Below are 20,180 nucleotides of genomic sequence, written 5' to 3'. Positions count from 1 at the left end.
TATAATCCTAATGAAACAAAAGCAGAAATTGCTGGAAAAGTTCAGCAGGTCTGGGAGCATCTGCAGAGAGATTTGCTGACCTTCCCCAGCAATTTCTATTTTTGTTTCTGATTTACAGCATCTGCAGTTCTTGCAGTTTTTTTCCATCTAATGAAACTTTGCTGCACTACGTCTATGGCAGGTATATTCTCCCTTAGGTAGGGAGACCAAAACTGAACACAATACTCCAGTGTGTTCTGACCAAGGCCCTGTGTAACTGCAGTAACCCTATTGCAGTGAAGATCAATATTATATTTGCCTTCCTACTTGCTTGCTGCACCTACCTGTCTATTTCCATTGTCTGTACATTGTCACCCAGATCCCTTTGCACATCTCCCAATGTACCACTTCTTAAGTAATGTTCTGCTTTTCTGATTTCCCCTCAAAATGTATATCTTCAAATTTGACAATCAATGTTTCTCACTATTACGCACACAACCTCACTCACACAGACGTACAGTAGAAAGACAGTCTCACTCACTCATACTTCCAGATAGTTTTACTCACTCACACATACAAACATAGTCTCACACAATCACAGACACTCAGATAGAAAGACAGCCTCACCTGCATGCACACACACATATGCATGCACACATACATGCTCTCACCAACCTGATTTGATTTAATTTATTATTGTCACGTGTACCTAGGTACAGTGAAAAGTTTGTTTTGCATGCAGTACAGGCAGATCATAACATACAAAGATCATAGGGCGATAGAACAGAGCAAGGAATACAATGTTACGGCTGCAAGGGAGCACAAAAAGACAAGTTCAACATTAGATTTGACTCACAGACAATATCATTCACTCATAATGAACATGGACAGGAAGACTGTCTCATTTAAATGCACACACACACACACTTCATACTCAGTCACATGCAGAGACAGGGGATGGAATGGAATCCTGTCTTGCCTTGACTTATCTTGCTTTTTTCATTTTGGCCCTGAGCCAGATCTTAAATGCTTGTAGTACTGCTATAATGCTTTGAAGTTTAATGCTACATGAAGTCACGCAGCTTGTCTCCTGGATCTGGCCTGTTTCCTTGTGAGGAAGAGGTACCTGATGTGAGGTCTGATCCCTCACCCACTGTTGCTTTGTTGATGGCGATGGGGATCAGTGGCTGGTGATAGAGCGCAGGCCTGGGCCTATGTACAATGGACACTGAGGCTGATGAACCTTGCTGTCCATGGAAACCACCAATGTATCCATGGAGGCAGCCATACAGTCAAATGCTGGAGGTATCTGAGTTCCCTTAGTGTTTCTGTATTCTTGCAACTATTGCACAATGGTGGTGATCACCCCTACAAACCTTCCTGCTGCTCCAATGTCTGCATGTGCATAAGTATGAAGTCCTTGAGATTCTCATCTAGCTGGAAATGAGCAGGATGTTGGTGCTGTAAGTGCCAGTGACCTGGGGCATTCTGTTCCTCGATGAGCACCTGATATGTGGCAGTGAAGTGCTCGCCAGCCAGTGCAACTGACTCTAATCTGGATAAATTGCCCACCAAGGTGTCAGTATCTGAATTGGTAGGGATTCAGGAGGCAGCTTTGCCAGTGCTTTCTCAGAGGTTTTAATACTCTCTTCCTTAGATATGTTGACAAGGATGTCCTGTGGGATGCCTTCTTGACAATGGACAAAGTGGACTGCCTGCTGGTACCTAAAAGCACAAAAGAGAGAAAGCAACATAACCGAATTTAAAAGTGGTAGCAGATTGAGACACTTTGACAGTGGGGTTAATGTGAGGGTTGTATTACAATGAGCTTCCTTGTCAAGACATGGATATCTCTGTATCGCCTCAGGACCTTTCCTGGTCCTTGTAGGAGGTGAGGAACCAAACATTGGACACTCCATCATCAATCCTGCCTTTTGTGTGCCATTTTTCCCTGTAAGGAAAGAAAGGGAGTACTTGAATGAAATACCTTTTGGTTTCCAATATATTGTGGCTGGTACAGTTGGGGGTATATTGGTGAGGTGTGTCGAGTATACAGTGCAGAAGAAATGAAGGTTCAGTAATCTGAGTGTGCTGGGTGGGCCAGAGCAAGTGAGATGCTGCTTGCAGAAGTGGGAGTGTTAGAGCAGGAGGTGGGAGGTTGCCAAGACCAAGTGAGCATGAGGTTTGCTGGCATTTACCCAGACAGACAGGAATAGGTCAGTTACCCTCTTCTTGCATTACTAGGCATTCCTCCAAATAGTGATTATCACAATGACCTGTATATGACCTCAGACCAAGCTGGTAGGGTCTAGTATCATGGTCTGCTCTGGCAGCCCTTGGGGAAGAAGACTTCTCTCCTGTACATCACCTATCAGGACCCTGATGACCCAAGGGCACCAATATCCTTTTGTCTGCCATCCAGAATCCAGAGTACCAGGGCTTGGCCAGATACACATTGTTGTTTTATAGATGATGCTGGCTTCAGGGATCCCAGTCTATTCTAGGACATTCAGCCAGTGGTAGGTTCTTCTAGCTGCAGCAATTTGGAGAACTGGACAGGCTTCAGACACAAGGGACAAGCCTGGGCCCTTTGTGGATACCGTTTGTTACCGTAGACACCTCAAAATCTTGTTGTTTTATCTGTTAATTCGAAGTTCCAATTTTGTTTTAAATGTTATCAAATTAAAATGAACCAAGATTAATCCACAGTTTTGTGGCACTGAGCAATTACTAAGTTTAACACAAAAATCAAGTGTGATAGGCCTTTGAGGGAAAATGCCAAAAGAAAAACAGATCAAATAAGGTAATGGTGTAAGAAACTGCAATAGAGAATGAGACCTAATAGTAAGCAATGCTAAAAATAATGTTCAGTTGTCTGCTGACAGGAAACTGCAGAACAATATAAGATTTATCAGTCATAGAAACGAGCTGCAATCTAAGTGAAATGCGGTCAACCAATAACTGTAAGGTGCAATGATTAGATATCGTTTTACTGTATTGCAAATTGATACTTTCAAAACCTATGGTAACTTTTTTCTTGTCATATTAAGATTTGTTCCAACTAGAAATGTTAGAAAACATTGTATACTAACATAATTTAATATATTTATGTATCACTTTGAAGCAGCTGAGGTGGATCTTTGAGCTTGAGAAAGGCAATATAGATTGAGGTGGATAGAATCTCAGGCAGTCAGCTCTGAACAGCAGCAGTTACTTTTATCTTGTATGCTGAATAAATCCAAGTGTGCTAGTAAGGACAAAGACATGATTCCGCTTTATGTGAGAAAGCATATTTTTCAGCAGGCCCTGTCAAGGGTTTAAATTAATACAGAATTTTGATTCTCACTTCTTGAGTTCTCAAGTGAAAGAAAATAATTCTCTTCCAGCATACAATTTGCAAATAACAAGATACTGAAGAGAGAGCTGTATATTCTGTCTAGTTATAATCTGTACTTATTTTCTACATTGCTGCTTCAATCATGTTAAAATTGAAGGCATTCAATGAAAACTATTCATGCTAAATGAATTGAGAAACAATAAAGATGCATTTATTAATGAGTGACAGATCTTCATGGTTGAGAATGGAAACAATAGGTCTGAAACATAGCTAAAAGAAGTGGAAGGTTTTGGGTTGTTTAAAATATTGCATGGTATTTTCAAGATGCAGTAGAATGGGACTGAAGGTGGGCATATCATCAACTAATAGGACTCTTTCCTGATGTGGACCCGATTCCTGGAAATTTAGCAGTGCTGTTGTATAGTATGCAATAAGTACCTGCTAAAAACCTGTGGATCACCATTTGATGCAAATGTGCCAAATGAGAGCTTTTTGAAGGGCAGAATGAGATATGATAAGGGGAAGTGGGCAGGGTTGCTAATGCTCCCATTTCATTGAGAGGAGGCAACATTGTTGTGGGCAGCCAGTTATGGAGGCAGGAGTAATTCCAAACAATGAATGCAAAGAGTATGGATCAGAGAGAGCTTCATGCTTTGGCACATAGTGGGCATTCTGTGAAGACAGCATGCAGAGAGTTAAAGGTATGGTTTGTGGCAGTTGTGAGCAAGTACATCTGTCGGGATTAATGAGGAAGAGCAAAAAGTCCAGTCAGCCATCAAAATGGAACAAGTAAGCTCATCCTTGGACATGGGATTGAGTGAGCACGGACTGGCAATGTGTAAACCCCTTTGTGAGGGACATTCATGAGGAGGATTTGCTCCAAATGCCCCTTTGTTGAGGTATGCAAAGCTAATGCACAGAGGCAAGGAGGGCATGAAATGATATGTTCAATATAGGGTCTGCCACCACAGAAGCAGTTTTTGTGACATGGTGGAGCTTTAGTAATTTTGGAGGCATGCTAACATGTGAACCCTCCTGCTGGAGTGCTTCAGGCCTTGCTGGTTGTTGGAGTATGGACCATCTGCAGCTATTATGTTGAGATTGGCACCAATCTTTGTGTCTGAGTTGTCTCAAGGTGCAGCTGTGGTTCTGAGCTGTATTGTTCAAGTGATGCTGACTTCAGGAAAGTGACAGATGGTGTTTTAGGAGTAGCAGAGTCCATTGAGTTCCTGACTGATGTGCCTATTCAGATTTAAAAGCCTATGAGTTTTACACCATCATGGAATTTCCTCAGGTGCAGAGATTCATCACTTGCAGCCATGTTGCCATCGAGCATCTGACAGACCAGCTATGGACTGATCTGAAGGTGTTGCTAACTGTGAATAGGAAGGAGGTACACTGCCTCAATGCTCAGCTAGTGTGTGACCACCACAAATGTCTTCTGCAGGTATTGGCATAATTTGCTGGCAACTACAATGATACCTTCACTTTTAAGCAATTGTTAAGTGCTACAGCCTATCTTGCCACCAGAAAGAATGTGCAGATAGTGCTAGGGGACTAAGGTTATTCAATGTACATGGGAAGCACTGCTGTGATCCCAGCACAAAGAAGTATTCAGCAGGTCTTCTGATTCCTGAAATCACGATTCCATTGCTTTGATTGGTTGGTGGGTACCCTCCAGAATTCTCCCACGGGGGTTTTCACTTGGCGGTGAGTGATGTGTCGTGCTTTTCATATTATGATATTCCAGAGAGATGTGAACTTTGAAGAGGAAGATGAAGAGGAGAAGCACATTTTCTGGGAGGAGGAGGAGGAAATGTTGGAAGATGGTGGATCCTGTACTCCACGACCTTTCAGAGGCTTGGCTGAGGCACCAACCCATTGACCAGAATAATAAAGAAGCTCAGATTGTACTATTACAATATGTTTCCTCTGGGACCAACCCAACCTGTAAGATTGAAAAGCATTTTTTCAAATGCCTCTGAAAAGAATTTTTTTTTCACAAGGACACAGCATATCCAAGATGCATAGGATGCAGAAATATATCCCTACCCCAACATGCCTGGAAGACAAATTGCCACCCAGCCACAGACCGTTCTACTGTCTATCTTTGCAGTGTACCCTGACTTCATCAGCCTGTTGCTTTAATATCATCACAGCATTGGAATCATGGAAGTCTGGATTCAATCATCGACCATTTCAATATATTGAACCATTGTCACTGAATGTAGGAGGGTTGATTAGTAAATTTGGAGATGATATAAAAATTGGTGGGGTGGTAAAATGTGAGGATAGCCTTAGACAATAAGCAGATATAAACATGCTGGTCAGATAGGCTGATCAGTGACAAAGGGAATTCAATCCAGATAAATGTGAAGTAATAGACTTGAGAAGGACAAATAAGGCATAATGACTGGTAGAACCCTGGAAAGCACCAAGGATCAGAGGGACCTTGTTGTACATGTACACCAGTCCCTTAAGGTATCAGGTCATGTGGGTAAAGCAGTTAAAAAGACATATGGTATACTTGCCTTTATTAGTCAAAGTACAGAATTTAAAAGCAGGGTGTGCTATGCTGGAACTGTATAAAATGTTGGTTAGGACACAATTAAAGTACTGTGTGCAGTTCCTGAAACCATATGAATATTGGAGAGGAGGTTCACCGGGATGTTGAATGAACTACAGTGTTTCAGTTATGAAGAGAAATTTGTCCCATTGGGGTTGTTTTCTTTACAGCAGAGGAGATTGATATTGTTCTCGAACAAAATATTGCATCCTTCCCCCATAGCTCCCATTGTATACACTTGCACTGATTCTGTTTTGGCCAATTAGAATCATAGGTTTTTGTACTTCATGGGAATCAAACGTCAGGGGTACTCCTGCCACTGCAATCCCACATCCACCATGGCAATGTGCACTACCTTTGATGGATGTGGAAAGCTCCTTTGGGGCCTTGGATAGAAGTGAGGGAGGAGGTGTGGGCACAGGTTTTACAGTTCCTGCGGTGGCAGGGGAAAGTGCCAGGATGGGAGGGTGGGTCGTAGGGGGGCGTGGACCTGACCAGATAGTCACGGAGGGAATGGTCTTTGCGGAAGGCGGAGAGGGGTGGGGAGGGAAATATATCCCTGGTGGTGGGGTCTGTTTGGAGGTGGCGGAAATGTCGGCGGATGATTTGGTTTATGCGAAGGTTGGTAGGGTGGAAGGTGAGCACCAGGGGCGTTCTGTCCTTGTTGCGGTTGGAGGGGTTGGGTCTGAGGGCGGAGGTGCGGGATGTGGATGAGATGCGTTGGAGGGCATCTTTAACCACGTGGGAAGGGAAATTGCGGTCTCTAAAGAAGGAGGCCATCTGGTGTTTTCTATGGTGGGGATATATTTCCCTCCCCACCCCTCTCTGCCTTCCGCAAAGACCGTTCCCTCCGTGACTACCTGGTCAGGTCCACGCCCCCCTACGACCCACCCTCCCATCCTGGCACTTTCCCCTGCCACCGCAGGAACTGTAAAACCTGCGCCCACACCTCCTCCCTCACTTCTATCCAAGGCCCCAAAGGAGCTTTCCACATCCATCAAAGTTTTACCTGCACATCCACTAATATCATCTATTGTATCCATTGTTCCCGATGCGGTCTCCTCTACATTGGGGAGACTGGGCGCCTCCTAGCAGAGCGCTTTAGGGAACATCTCCGAGACACCCGCACCAATCAACCAAATCGCCCAGTGGCTCAACATTTCAACTCCCCCTCCCACTCTGCCGAGGATATGGAGGTGCTGGGCCTCCTCCACCGCCGCTCCCTCACCACCAGACGCCTGGAGGAAGAACGCCTCATCTTCCGCCTCGGAACACTTCAACCCCAGGGCATCAATGTGGATTTCCTCATTTCCCCTTCCCCCACCTCATCCTAGCTTCTAACCTCCAGAAACTCGATCCCCTGACCTGTCCGGACTTGTCCGACCTGCCCAGCTCCTTTTCCACCTATCCACTCCACCCTCTCCTCCCTGACCTATCACCTTCATCTCCTTCCCCACTGACCTATTGTACTCTATGCCACTCTCTCCCCACCCCCACCCTCCTCTAGCTTATCTCTCCACGCTTCAGGCTCTCTGCCTTTATTCCTGATGAAGGGCTTTTGCCCGAAACGTCGATTTTGCCTGTCCTCAGATGCTGCCTGAATTGCTGTGCTCTTCCAGCACCACTGATCCAGAATCTGGTTTCCAGCATCTGCAGTCATTGTTTTTACCACCTTACCAATGTGCACTACCTGCATATTCATCCAATGGAATAAACTGGACAATGGGCCAGCCACCTTCTGGAGCAGGCCTGATGTAGCACTAGGTGCTAAGCCATGCATGTAACGAGTCCTGTCTTCCTCTACAAGGACATTGGCCCAGTTCGGAACATGGTTGTAAGACGTCATAACCATCACCCCTTTAATTCCTACCTATCCATATGCCCCTTATATAACTCATACACCCCCTCACACCACCCATTCCCTCTTTGTACCACCAATGCTCCTTACAAGCCTCCTGCATATCTTTATACCCACTCTTTCACCATCCACTTGATTCAGAGCCAGTGAGCCTTCTGATACCACTGGAAAGTCTTTGAAATGTTCTTGAAACTTCTTTTTAAAAATTAGACTGTCATTCAGAGTCAATAAAAATCCAATTGAAAAAGTGTTTGATCCAATTCAAATCTCTTGATGTTGTTCAAATGAACACATAGACATTTAAGACTTGCATGAAAGATAAATAAAGGGCTGAATTGTACTTTTTAGCTAATCTAAGCTGCAATGAGTTTTTAAGAGAGGTTTTTTTCTGGGAGACCCAACACTTTTTCTCACTGTATCTCACTGTATTAATTTCCTACTCTGTTCCTATGAGCTTTATCCCAGCCAATTTCCATCCTACCTTACCATGCCCAGTTCCTGGAACAACTTGCTGCTTGTGGATATCCACCCAAAGACAGGCATCCCCTGCACTTGCACCATCTTTAAAATCCTGCTGTGCACCTGAAAACTGACTGGCATTCTGCAAGGTAGGTAAAAACAATGACTGCAGATGCTGAAAACCATATTCTGGATTAGTGGTGCTGGAAGAGCACAGCAGTTCAGGCAGCATCCGAAGAGCAGTAAAATCGCCGTTTCGGGCAAAAGCCCTTCATCAGGAATACAGGCAGAGAGCCTGAAGGATAGAGAGATAAGTGAGAGGAGGGTGGGGGTGGGGAGAAAGTAGCATAGAGTACAATAGGTGAGTGGGGGAGGCGATGAAGGTGATAGGTCAGGGGCGGGAGGGTGGAGTGGATAGGTGGAAAAGAAGATAGGCAGGTAGGACAGGTCATGGGGACAGTGCTGAGCTGGAAGTTACATTGGGGAGACTGGACGCCTCCTAGAAGAGTGCTTTAGGGAACATCTCTGGGACACCCGCACCAACCAACCACACCGGCCTGTGGCCCAACATTTCAACCCCCTCCCACTCTGCCGAGGACATGGAGGTCTTGGGCCTCCTTCACCGCCGCTCCCTCACCACCAGACGCCTGGAGGAAGAACGCCTCATCTTCCGCCTCAGAAAACTTCAACCCCAGGGCATCAATGTGGACTTTAACAGTTTCCTCATTTCCCCTTCCCCCACCTCACCCCAGTTCCAAACTTCCAGCTCAGCACTGTCCCCATGACTTGTCCTACCTGCCTATCTTCTTTTCCACCTATCCACTCCACCCTCCCACCCCTGACCTATCACCTTCATCCTCTCCCCCACTCACCTATTGTACTCTATGCTACTTTCTCCCCACCCCCACCCTCCTCTCACTTATCTCTCCACCCTTCAGGCTCTTTGCCTGTATTCCTAATGAAGAGCTTTTACCTGAAATGTCGATTTTACTGCTCCTTGGATGTTGCCTGAACTGCTGTGCTCTTCCAGCACCACTAATCCAGAATCTGGCATTCTGCAACTGCTCTGTTTGTCAAAGGGCAGAGTCAGAAGGTTACTTAGGTGAGTAAGATGGCACTGCAATTCTCTAATGGGGCCCTGGAGGATGGGCTGTGGTTTACAAAGAAGAGATGACTCCTTCCTAAAGGACTAGCTGAGGAGTTTGCACCAGGCCACACTGCCAGTCTGGTCCTAGCTGAGTCAGTGCTGCTTCCAGATGCAGAGGAATGACCAGCAGTCTTGTAGGAAGGTCAGTGACCCTCTCTGCTCCACTAGGGTAAGTGCCAGATTCCTTGCCACCTCACTCCAAGGCTCCCTCTCTGCCAATGCAGCCACCTCCTTCCAAGGCTCACATTCTGCAACTGTCACCATCATCTCCAACATTTTCCCTTCCCTCACTTTCTCTTTCCATTCTCTCCTCTAACCTTCATCAGCACTAACCCTGCATACCGTTTGCGCAAACTCCACAGTCCCTCAAAACATTTCCACACATCTCCCCCATGTGCACCAACACTAACAGTGGTTATACCCAATGCCATCTCACTCATTCTCCCCCCACCCAACCCCCAACTTTCTATGATTACAGGAGAAGGCAGCCTGTAACAGGGCAGAGCCACGATGGGTGGAGTTTGGCGATATGTGTCTGACATTCAGCTCCTCACCCCATACTAGGAGATATTCCTTGCCTCATAGGAGAAGCCTATGTGGATATCCGAGTCCTGCCAAATATGTAAGTACTATTCTGCATGTGGCTGCCACACTCTCATTAACCATGCTGTTAATGTCATTCATTGCACATCACTTCTAACCAGGCTATGATGCTATCTCTCTCTCTCTCATATCTTGCAGGTGCATCCAGCCTACGTCTGTGGAGAGATGCCCCACTCCCCCAGACAGCATCTCCTGAATTTCTGAGGCCAAAAGTACTCTGATCCTCAGAGGAAGAATTAGCAAGGCTGCCCCATGTGGTCCCCACCAGCTCAGATACAGACATCTCAGTGGGAATGTTAGGCATGGAGGGTGTGGGAAAACCAGCTGGTGAAAACCTCACTGCACAGTGAACTGGGGAAGAAAAGTTGCAGCCTGTTGTAGGATAGACCACTGGAGAAAGGCTAGAGGGGGCCCTGTTGTATCAGCAATCAGAGAATTCATTCACATTCATAGGGAGGAATAACAGTGACTGACAGGCATCAGGGACACAATGGTACTCCCTCATTGCCCAGAGGCTGCAGCAATGCAGTCAATTGTGCGATGGTCTGTCTGCTTCCATGGACAGATTGGCAACTGCCATGGACAGCCAGGTCCAGCACCCAGGGACTGCCAGAGTTGTTCACAAACCTGCACTCCATTGCCACACCCATTGTTCCCAGGACAAAGGGCATAGTGACAGAGAGGTGGCACAACTTCAGCTTGGTCCAGGTGCTCCTTCCTCAGAATGAGATAGGGTGGTCTTAGGGAGCACCCATCTCGAGGAGGAAAAAGAACAATGGACATGACACTTGTCTGTAGATAAGTGGTCAGTTTGTGAGGGGAATCATGAGATAAGCCAATAAGACCTTTTGTTGTTGTGTTTTAAGAAACTGCTTTTTTCCAGATCAGAACTGAAGAAGATGAGATGCAGTTGGAAAAGGTTACTAAGTGAGCTCTCTCTGCCTGTCTGTCTGTCTGTCTGTCTGTCTCTCCATCCATCCATCCATCCTATAAGCTTCCAGCCTGTTGTTTGACCAGACATATGTGATGGGTAGCATTTGTAAACTTACCCAGCAATTGTTGACTCCAAGAAACCAAAAAGAAACCGTTCATCAACATAACTACATCGTCCCTTTGCAGAGTTTAGAGAGGACATTGCATGAAGTCTGGAAACAATCAAGACATCAATCCAACAAATCTGTGTACAATTGACTTATTTCAGACCATTGACTTCATTCCATTTATATCTCTGTGGCACTGTTTATGCCTTTGATTGCATTGCAAAGAGGAATATTGACTGGATGCTGCATTAACAAAACCAGCTTTTGAGAAGTCATTAAGATGTAACTTCTCAATAATATAAATATCAGAGTCACAATCAATAGGAATTTGTCTTAACTTAATAAAAATGCATGGAAGTGAGCTTAGTGTCACTGTGAAATACTTAAGAAAATGCCTTACAAACAGTCCCTTAGTTCAACCGCCCACCGAGTAAAAATTGTTGGAGCATGTGATTAGTTATGCAATATTTGCATCTCATTTTCTGACACCTAAATGCAGATTCTTTAAACCTTTCTAAGCTCTGTGCAGTAAGATGCCAGTTCAAGAAGCATTTCTTAATTTTCTAATAATGATCAGGCAAGATTAGTATTTCTTATGCTATATTCATTACGTTTTGAGAAATTCTTTCATTTATAGCTTTAAAGTTCAATAGTAAATGCTGCACACTATATAGTTAGTATTTATGCACATATTCAGTACCAAGACATCACACTTGTGATGATGCATCTAGATAAAGAAAATTAGTTACGGGTTTAGCAAAGTTATCTGTGGGATCCCAAGTAAATTTCTCCAAACAGTTCCCATACCCAAGTTAATATATAGTTTATTACACAAAAATAAACTAAGCTTCTGTGATGTTTCCTCCGGCATTTACAGTGGTTTGTCTCTGCCGCTTCTGGTTGTCAGTTCCAGCTGTCTGCTGCAGTGGCCGGTATATTGGGTCCGGGTCGATGTGCTTATTGATTGAATCTGTCGAACTCATGTTGCTTGTCATCCACATGTGTGGCTACTAAGGATAGCTGGTCGTGTCGTTTCGTGGCTAGTTTGTGTTCATGGATGTGGATCGTTAGCTGTCCTGTTAGGACAAACGAGCCATGAAATGACACGGCCAGCTATCCTTACTAGCGGATGACAAGCAACATGAATTCGACTGGGACAACACTACTATTATAGGACAAGCCAAACAGAGAACAGCCAAGGAATTCCTAGAGGTATGGCACTCATCCACAGATTCTATCAACAAACACATCGACCTGGACCAATATACCGGCCACTGCAATGGACAGCTGGAACTGACAACCGGAAGCGACAGAAACAAACCACTATAAATGCCGGAGGAAACATCACAGAAGCGCTTCAGAGGAGGCTCCCAAGCACTGAGGATGTCACCTAGACAGGGGACGAAACGTCTGCAACACAAATTCCCAGCTCGGCGAACAGAACCACAACAATGAGCACCCGAGCTACAAATCTTCTCACAAACTTTGAAAAATAAACTAACTTCTGTTTTCCAACATACAAATAGTAGGTAGTACATAGTCCAAGTACTGTGTGATGCTTGGCAATAGGCTTCAGATCTTCAACAATGAGAGACTACTTTTTAAAATGCCATTATTATATTTATTAAAACAGACTCAGTCTTTAATTGGAAGAATTTCAACGAGAGATTTACAGATGGTAGAAAACACAAAAGGAAGGTTGTAAACATTGGAGAGCTTAGACAGAAATCAGATCTCAAAAATAAAGGAAATAATCAATGAAAAAAGATTAAACATGATCTGTAACTGCGCAGGTATATAGATGAAGAGTGTGGTGCGAGAAATCTGAGGCAGTATCTGAGGAGCAGGAGAGTTCTCCTGCTTTATCTTGCTCAGGTATGTAGAATGACAAGTGGTAAATGGAAGGTAATCAGGTCCCTTCAAACTCCATTTTAATTTAGCCCCTTCCCTCTCTTCCTAACCTTTTGCTCATCTTTGGTGATCAATATTGCCCTTAATGATGCTTGCCTATACATTAATCTGTTGGAAAACAGGTGTTTTACTGGCGTCATAGAGTCATAGAGATGTACAGAACAGAAACAGACATTTCGGTCCAACTCATTCATGCTGACCAGATATCCTAAATTAATCTAATCCCATTTGCCAGTACTTAGCCCATTGTTGGAGATTCCATCTCGATCAATGACGACCGACTCAACACTGACATTTTTTACAAACCCACTGACTCCCGCAGCTACCTGGATTACACCTCTTCCCAACCTATCTCCTGCAAAAATGCATTCTTGTATTCCTAATTCCTCCACCTCCGCCGTATCTGCTCCCAGGAAGATCAGTTCCACAACAGAACACACCAGATGGCCTCCTTCTTTAAAGACTGTAGTTTCCCTTCCCACATGGTGAAAGATGCCCTCCAACATCCCGCACATCCGCCCTCAGATTCCACCCCTCCAACCGTAACAAGGACAGAACCCCCCTGGTCCTCACCTTCCACCCCACCAACCTCCACATAAACCGCATCATCTGCCAACATTTCCGCCACCTCCAAACAGACCCCACCATGAGGGATATATTTCCCTCCCCACCCCTTTCCGCTTTCCACAAAGACCATTCCCTCCGTGACTACCTGGTCAGGTCCACGCCCCCCAACAACCCACCCTCCCCTCCTGACCCCTTCCCCTGCCACCACAGGAAATGCAAAACCTGTGCCCACATCTCCCCTCTCACCTCCATCCAAGGCCCCAAAGGCGCCTTCCACATCCATCAAAGTTTCACCTTCACATCCACAAATGTCATTTATTGTATCCATTGCTCCCGATGCCGTCTCCTCTACATTGGGGAGACTGCAGACCTTCTTGCAGAGCATTTTAGGAAACATCTCTGGGACACCCACACCAATCAACACCATCACTCTGTGGCTGAACATTTCAACTCCCCCTCCCACTCTGCCGAGGACTTGCAGGCATGCAGGTCCTGGGTCTCCTCCACCACCACTCCTTCACCACCCGACGCCTGGATGAAGAATGCCTCATCTTCCGCCTCGGAACACTTCAACCCGAGGACATCAATGTGGACTTCACCAGTTTCCTCATTTTCCCCTCCCCCCACCTTACCCCAGTTCCAACCTTCCAGCTCAGCACCATCCCCATGACCTGTCCTACCTGCCAATCTCCCTTCCCACCTATCCGCTCCACCCTCCTCTCTGACCTATCACTTTCATCCCCACTTCCATCCACCTATTGCACTTCTCCCCAGCCCCACCCACCTCCCATTTATCTCTCCACCCTGGAGACCCCCTGCCTCATTCCTGATGAATGGCTTTTGCCCGAAACGTTGATTTCCCTGCTCCTCAGGTGCTGCCTAACCTGCTGTGCTTTTCCAGCACCACTCTAATCTTGACTTAGCCCGTATCCCTTTAAACCCTTCCTATTCATATACCCATCCAGATGCCTTTTAAATGTGGTTAATTAGTGAAAAACTGGTTATTTGACAGTTGGGGGAGCAAACCAAATTCATTTGTGTGCAAGAGCACTTCTTCTGGATAAAACAAAATAGGGATTTTGGGGAACATTGCATCACTTGTGAGAATACATGAATACACAGTAGCCTGAACCTTCTGAGCAGCAGCAATGCTGAGAACATTTCCACAGTATGCAGAGTCGTGGAGTTGGTTCACTGTGTAGCCAGAAGGCCTGAGGTAATCATAGTGCTCAAAGGTTGTCCTCTTGGGAGAATTGATTAGGTCGAGAGTAGGTTGGTAACCAGGGGTTAGGTGGTCAGAAAAGTTGTTCATTAGTAGAGGGGAGTGCTGATCAGGTATTGGTTTCAGAATTACCCAGGAAATGTTAAACCAGGTTATAATCTGTTAAAAATGTCTTGGATAACTATTGCGGTAAGGAGCATGGGACTAATCAAAGCCTCCGACTCTTGCTCAGACTTGAAGATATTCATGGGGGATGCTAGGGATTGGCAGAATTGTCCTCTAGAAGTTTAAATTTTCTGGCTAATTCCCATGAAATTGTGCACTCAGACTTATAACGGATCCCAAAGCATATCTTTAATTGTCTGGTCTCCAAAAATCCAAAGATTGTAAGAATTGACCTAGTAAGATGAAACCATTGCTATATAGGTCTCCCAGTCCAACAGGATGCTACAGTAGACAGTTGCAGTACTTGAAGGGTGATTGTTGTGTTAAATTACTTTGCTTAACCTTGTTGTCTTCTGAAAAGTGTAATGAAAAAGTATATGTTTGATTTAATTTATTAATCTCTTATAAACAACTCACATACTCACATAAACATCTCATCTACCCCGATAACATTTGATTCTGCTAACTAACAAGAATCTATCCATCTCCGTATTAAAAAAATATTCCAGCTTCCAGAGCTCTCTGAGGCAGAGGGTTTCAAGTTGCACAATATTCTGAGAGAAAAACAATTCCCCTCTTCTTAGTCATAAAGGTGTAACCTGTAATTTTAAAACAGTACTCTTTGATGTTGGACTCACCCACTAGAAGAAACATTCTTTACATGTTGAGCTTATCAAGATTATTTAAGATTTTATATATTTCAATCAGGTCACCCATCACTCTTCTGAACTCCAGCAGAAACAAGCCAGGTCTGTCCAACCTATCCTCTGAAGTCAACTAATTCATTTCATGTACTATTCTAGTAATTCTCCCTAAGCCATCTCCAATCCAATTACATCCTTCCTTTAATAAATATGACCAAAACTGCACACAGTGTTTGAGATACAGTCTCATCAATGTCCTGTGTAGCTGAGACATAACATCCTTACTTTAATAAAAGCAAAACACTGCGAATGCTGTAAATCTTAAATAAAAACAGAAAATGTTGGAGAAACTCTGCAGGCCTGGCAGCATCTGTGGAGAGAGAAACAGAGTTAACATTTTGAGTCCAGCATGACTCTTCTTCAGAACTTAAACTAGTCAGAAGTTATTCCTGGATTTGAAATGTTAAGTCTATTTCTCTTCCACAGATACTGCTAGAGTGGTAAGTTTATTTCAGCATCTTCTGTGTTTGGTTCTTACTTTGATGTTCAATTCCTTTCATAATAAAGGGTAGTATCCCATGAGCATTCTTGATTATATGCTGTACTTGCAGATTAACTTTTTGTGACTCATGAGCCAGAACAAGTAAATCTGTCTGCCCCTTGAATTTTTGTAACATTTTTCCATTTAAGTAAAACTCTGTTTTTTTTGTTGTTCCTGCCAATGTGAATTACTTCGCATTTTCCCATGTTATAATGCATCTGTCAGCTTTTTGCCAACTTACCCAATCTATCTTTATCCTTCTACAACCTCCTTATGTTTCTTCACAAATATACTTATGTTTGTGTTATCTGCAATTTTAGCTCTCAAACTTTGTTCCCCTCTTCTAAATTATTCATGCAAATTGTTAAAAAGTTGGGGCTGCCGCACAGACACGTGAGGGACTCCACTCATTATATCTTGCTAATCCAACAAAGAACCATTCTTGCAAACTCTTGTTTACTGCCAGCCAGCCAATCGTCCACTCAAGCTAATATGTTGCCCCTCCATCTTGAACTTTATTCTCTACAGTAAACTTGGATGTGACATCTTATCAAATACCATCTCAAAATCCAAGTGCAGTACACCTGTAGTGCACTACTCCTCAAAAAAGGCACAGCTCTTAGAACTACAATTTTTCTGTCCTCCATCTTGGATTACCCTGAATCCTCTCTTCAAAGAGCTCTCATAAATGGTTAGACATGATTTCATGTTCATGAAGTCAGGCTGACTATTCTCAATTATCTAGAGATTTCTAGGCATGTAGCTATCATCTCTTTAATGATCGAATCTAATATCTTCCTCATGACAGATGTCAAGCCAACTGTCCTATCATTTCTACATTTCTGCTTCCCTTCCTACTTAAATAGAGGATTTATATTTGCTATTTTACAGTCATAGAGATGTATAGCATGGAAACAGACCCTTCGATCCAACCTGTCCATGCCAACCAGCTATCCCAACCCAATCTAGTCCCACCTGCCAGCACCCGGCCCATATCTTTCCAAACCATTGCTATTCATATACCCATCCAAATGTCTCTTAAATGTTGCAATTGTACCAGCCTCCACCATTTCCTCTGGCAACTCATTCCATACACGCACTACCTTCTGCATGAAAAGGTTGCCCCTTGGGTCTCTTTTATATGTTTCTCCTCTCACCCTAAACCTATGCCCTCTAGTTCTGGACTCCCCGACCCCAGGGAAAAGACTTTGCCTATTTACCCTATCCATGCCCCTCATGGATGTACTTGAATGAAATACCTTTTGGTTTCCAATATATTGTGGCTGGTACAGTTGGGGGTATATTGGTGAGGTGTGTCGAGTATACAGTGCAGAAGAAATGAAGGTTCAGTAATCTGAGTGTGCTGGGTGGGCCAGAGCAAGTGAGATGCTGCTTGCAGAAGTGGGAGTGTTAGAGCAGGAGGTGGGAGGTTGCCAAGACCAAGTGAGCATGAGGTTTGCTGGCATTTACCCAGACAGACAGGAATAGGTCAGTTACCCTCTTCTTGCATTACTAGGCATTCCTCCAAATAGTGATTATCACAATGACCTGTATATGACCTCAGACCAAGCTGGTAGGGTCTAGTATCATGGTCTGCTCTGGCAGCCCTTGGGGAAGAAGACTTCTCTCCTGTACATCACCTATCAGGACCCTGATGACCCAAGGGCACCAATATCCTTTTGTCTGCCATCCAGAATCCAGAGTACCAGGGCTTGGCCAGATACACATTGTTGTTTTATAGATGATGCTGGCTTCAGGGATCCCAGTCTATTCTAGGACATTCAGCCAGTGGTAGGTTCTTCTAGCTGCAGCAATTTGGAGAACTGGACAGGCTTCAGACACAAGGGACAAGCCTGGGCCCTTTGTGGATACCGTTTGTTACCGTAGACACCTCAAAATCTTGTTGTTTTATCTGTTAATTCGAAGTTCCAATTTTGTTTTAAATGTTATCAAATTAAAATGAACCAAGATTAATCCACAGTTTTGTGGCACTGAGCAATTACTAAGTTTAACACAAAAATCAAGTGTGATAGGCCTTTGAGGGAAAATGCCAAAAGAAAAACAGATCAAATAAGGTAATGGTGTAAGAAACTGCAATAGAGAATGAGACCTAATAGTAAGCAATGCTAAAAATAATGTTCAGTTGTCTGCTGACAGGAAACTGCAGAACAATATAAGATTTATCAGTCATAGAAACGAGCTGCAATCTAAGTGAAATGCGGTCAACCAATAACTGTAAGGTGCAATGATTAGATATCGTTTTACTGTATTGCAAATTGATACTTTCAAAACCTATGGTAACTTTTTTCTTGTCATATTAAGATTTGTTCCAACTAGAAATGTTAGAAAACATTGTATACTAACATAATTTAATATATTTATGTATCACTTTGAAGCAGCTGAGGTGGATCTTTGAGCTTGAGAAAGGCAATATAGATTGAGGTGGATAGAATCTCAGGCAGTCAGCTCTGAACAGCAGCAGTTACTTTTATCTTGTATGCTGAATAAATCCAAGTGTGCTAGTAAGGACAAAGACATGATTCCGCTTTATGTGAGAAAGCATATTTTTCAGCAGGCCCTGTCAAGGGTTTAAATTAATACAGAATTTTGATTCTCACTTCTTGAGTTCTCAAGTGAAAGAAAATAATTCTCTTCCAGCATACAATTTGCAAATAACAAGATACTGAAGAGAGAGCTGTATATTCTGTCTAGTTATAATCTGTACTTATTTTCTACATTGCTGCTTCAATCATGTTAAAATTGAAGGCATTCAATGAAAACTATTCATGCTAAATGAATTGAGAAACAATAAAGATGCATTTATTAATGAGTGACAGATCTTCATGGTTGAGAATGGAAACAATAGGTCTGAAACATAGCTAAAAGAAGTGGAAGGTTTTGGGTTGTTTAAAATATTGCATGGTATTTTCAAGATGCAGTAGAATGGGACTGAAGGTGGGCATATCATCAACTAATAGGACTCTTTCCTGATGTGGACCCGATTCCTGGAAATTTAGCAGTGCTGTTGTATAGTATGCAATAAGTACCTGCTAAAAACCTGTGGATCACCATTTGATGCAAATGTGCCAAATGAGAGCTTTTTGAAGGGCAGAATGAGATATGATAAGGGGAAGTGGGCAGGGTTGCTAATGCTCCCATTTCATTGAGAGGAGGCAACATTGTTGTGGGCAGCCAGTTATGGAGGCAGGAGTAATTCCAAACAATGAATGCAAAGAGTATGGATCAGAGAGAGCTTCATGCTTTGGCACATAGTGGGCATTCTGTGAAGACAGCATGCAGAGAGTTAAAGGTATGGTTTGTGGCAGTTGTGAGCAAGTACATCTGTCGGGATTAATGAGGAAGAGCAAAAAGTCCAGTCAGCCATCAAAATGGAACAAGTAAGCTCATCCTTGGACATGGGATTGAGTGAGCACGGACTGGCAATGTGTAAACCCCTTTGTGAGGGACATTCATGAGGAGGATTTGCTCCAAATGCCCCTTTGTTGAGGTATGCAAAGCTAATGCACAGAGGCAAGGAGGGCATGAAATGATATGTTCAATATAGGGTCTGCCACCACAGAAGCAGTTTTTGTGACATGGTGGAGCTTTAGTAATTTTGGAGGCATGCTAACATGTGAACCCTCCTGCTGGAGTGCTTCAGGCCTTGCTGGTTGTTGGAGTATGGACCATCTGCAGCTATTATGTTGAGATTGGCACCAATCTTTGTGTCTGAGTTGTCTCAAGGTGCAGCTGTGGTTCTGAGCTGTATTGTTCAAGTGATGCTGACTTCAGGAAAGTGACAGATGGTGTTTTAGGAGTAGCAGAGTCCATTGAGTTCCTGACTGATGTGCCTATTCAGATTTAAAAGCCTATGAGTTTTACACCATCATGGAATTTCCTCAGGTGCAGAGATTCATCACTTGCAGCCATGTTGCCATCGAGCATCTGACAGACCAGCTATGGACTGATCTGAAGGTGTTGCTAACTGTGAATAGGAAGGAGGTACACTGCCTCAATGCTCAGCTAGTGTGTGACCACCACAAATGTCTTCTGCAGGTATTGGCATAATTTGCTGGCAACTACAATGATACCTTCACTTTTAAGCAATTGTTAAGTGCTACAGCCTATCTTGCCACCAGAA

The 20,180-nt window shown here is 43.9% G+C and overlaps 2 non-coding genes across 2 annotated transcripts; both read right to left on the bottom strand.

Annotated features, from left to right (window-relative positions):
* Positions 1-4,557: 4,557 nt before the first annotated feature.
* On the bottom strand, positions 4,558-4,633 carry LOC148149961 (small nucleolar RNA SNORD36). Its single transcript, XR_015757309.1, has one exon. It is a non-coding gene; the product is annotated as a small nucleolar RNA SNORD36 (small nucleolar RNA).
* A 15,256-nt stretch (positions 4,634-19,889) lies between these two features.
* Positions 19,890-19,965, bottom strand: LOC148149960 (small nucleolar RNA SNORD36). The gene has a single exon (XR_015757306.1). It is a non-coding gene; the product is annotated as a small nucleolar RNA SNORD36 (small nucleolar RNA).
* Positions 19,966-20,180: the final 215 nt, after the last annotated feature.

Source organism: Chiloscyllium plagiosum, unplaced genomic scaffold (assembly GCF_037043375.1).
Source record: "Chiloscyllium plagiosum isolate Xiang-an unplaced genomic scaffold, Cpla_swu_hap1 HiC_scaffold_5, whole genome shotgun sequence".
NCBI lineage: Eukaryota > Metazoa > Chordata > Chondrichthyes > Orectolobiformes > Hemiscylliidae > Chiloscyllium > Chiloscyllium plagiosum.
Note: the sequence above shows the minus strand (reverse complement) of the source record. Positions and strands in the feature narration are given on the sequence as shown.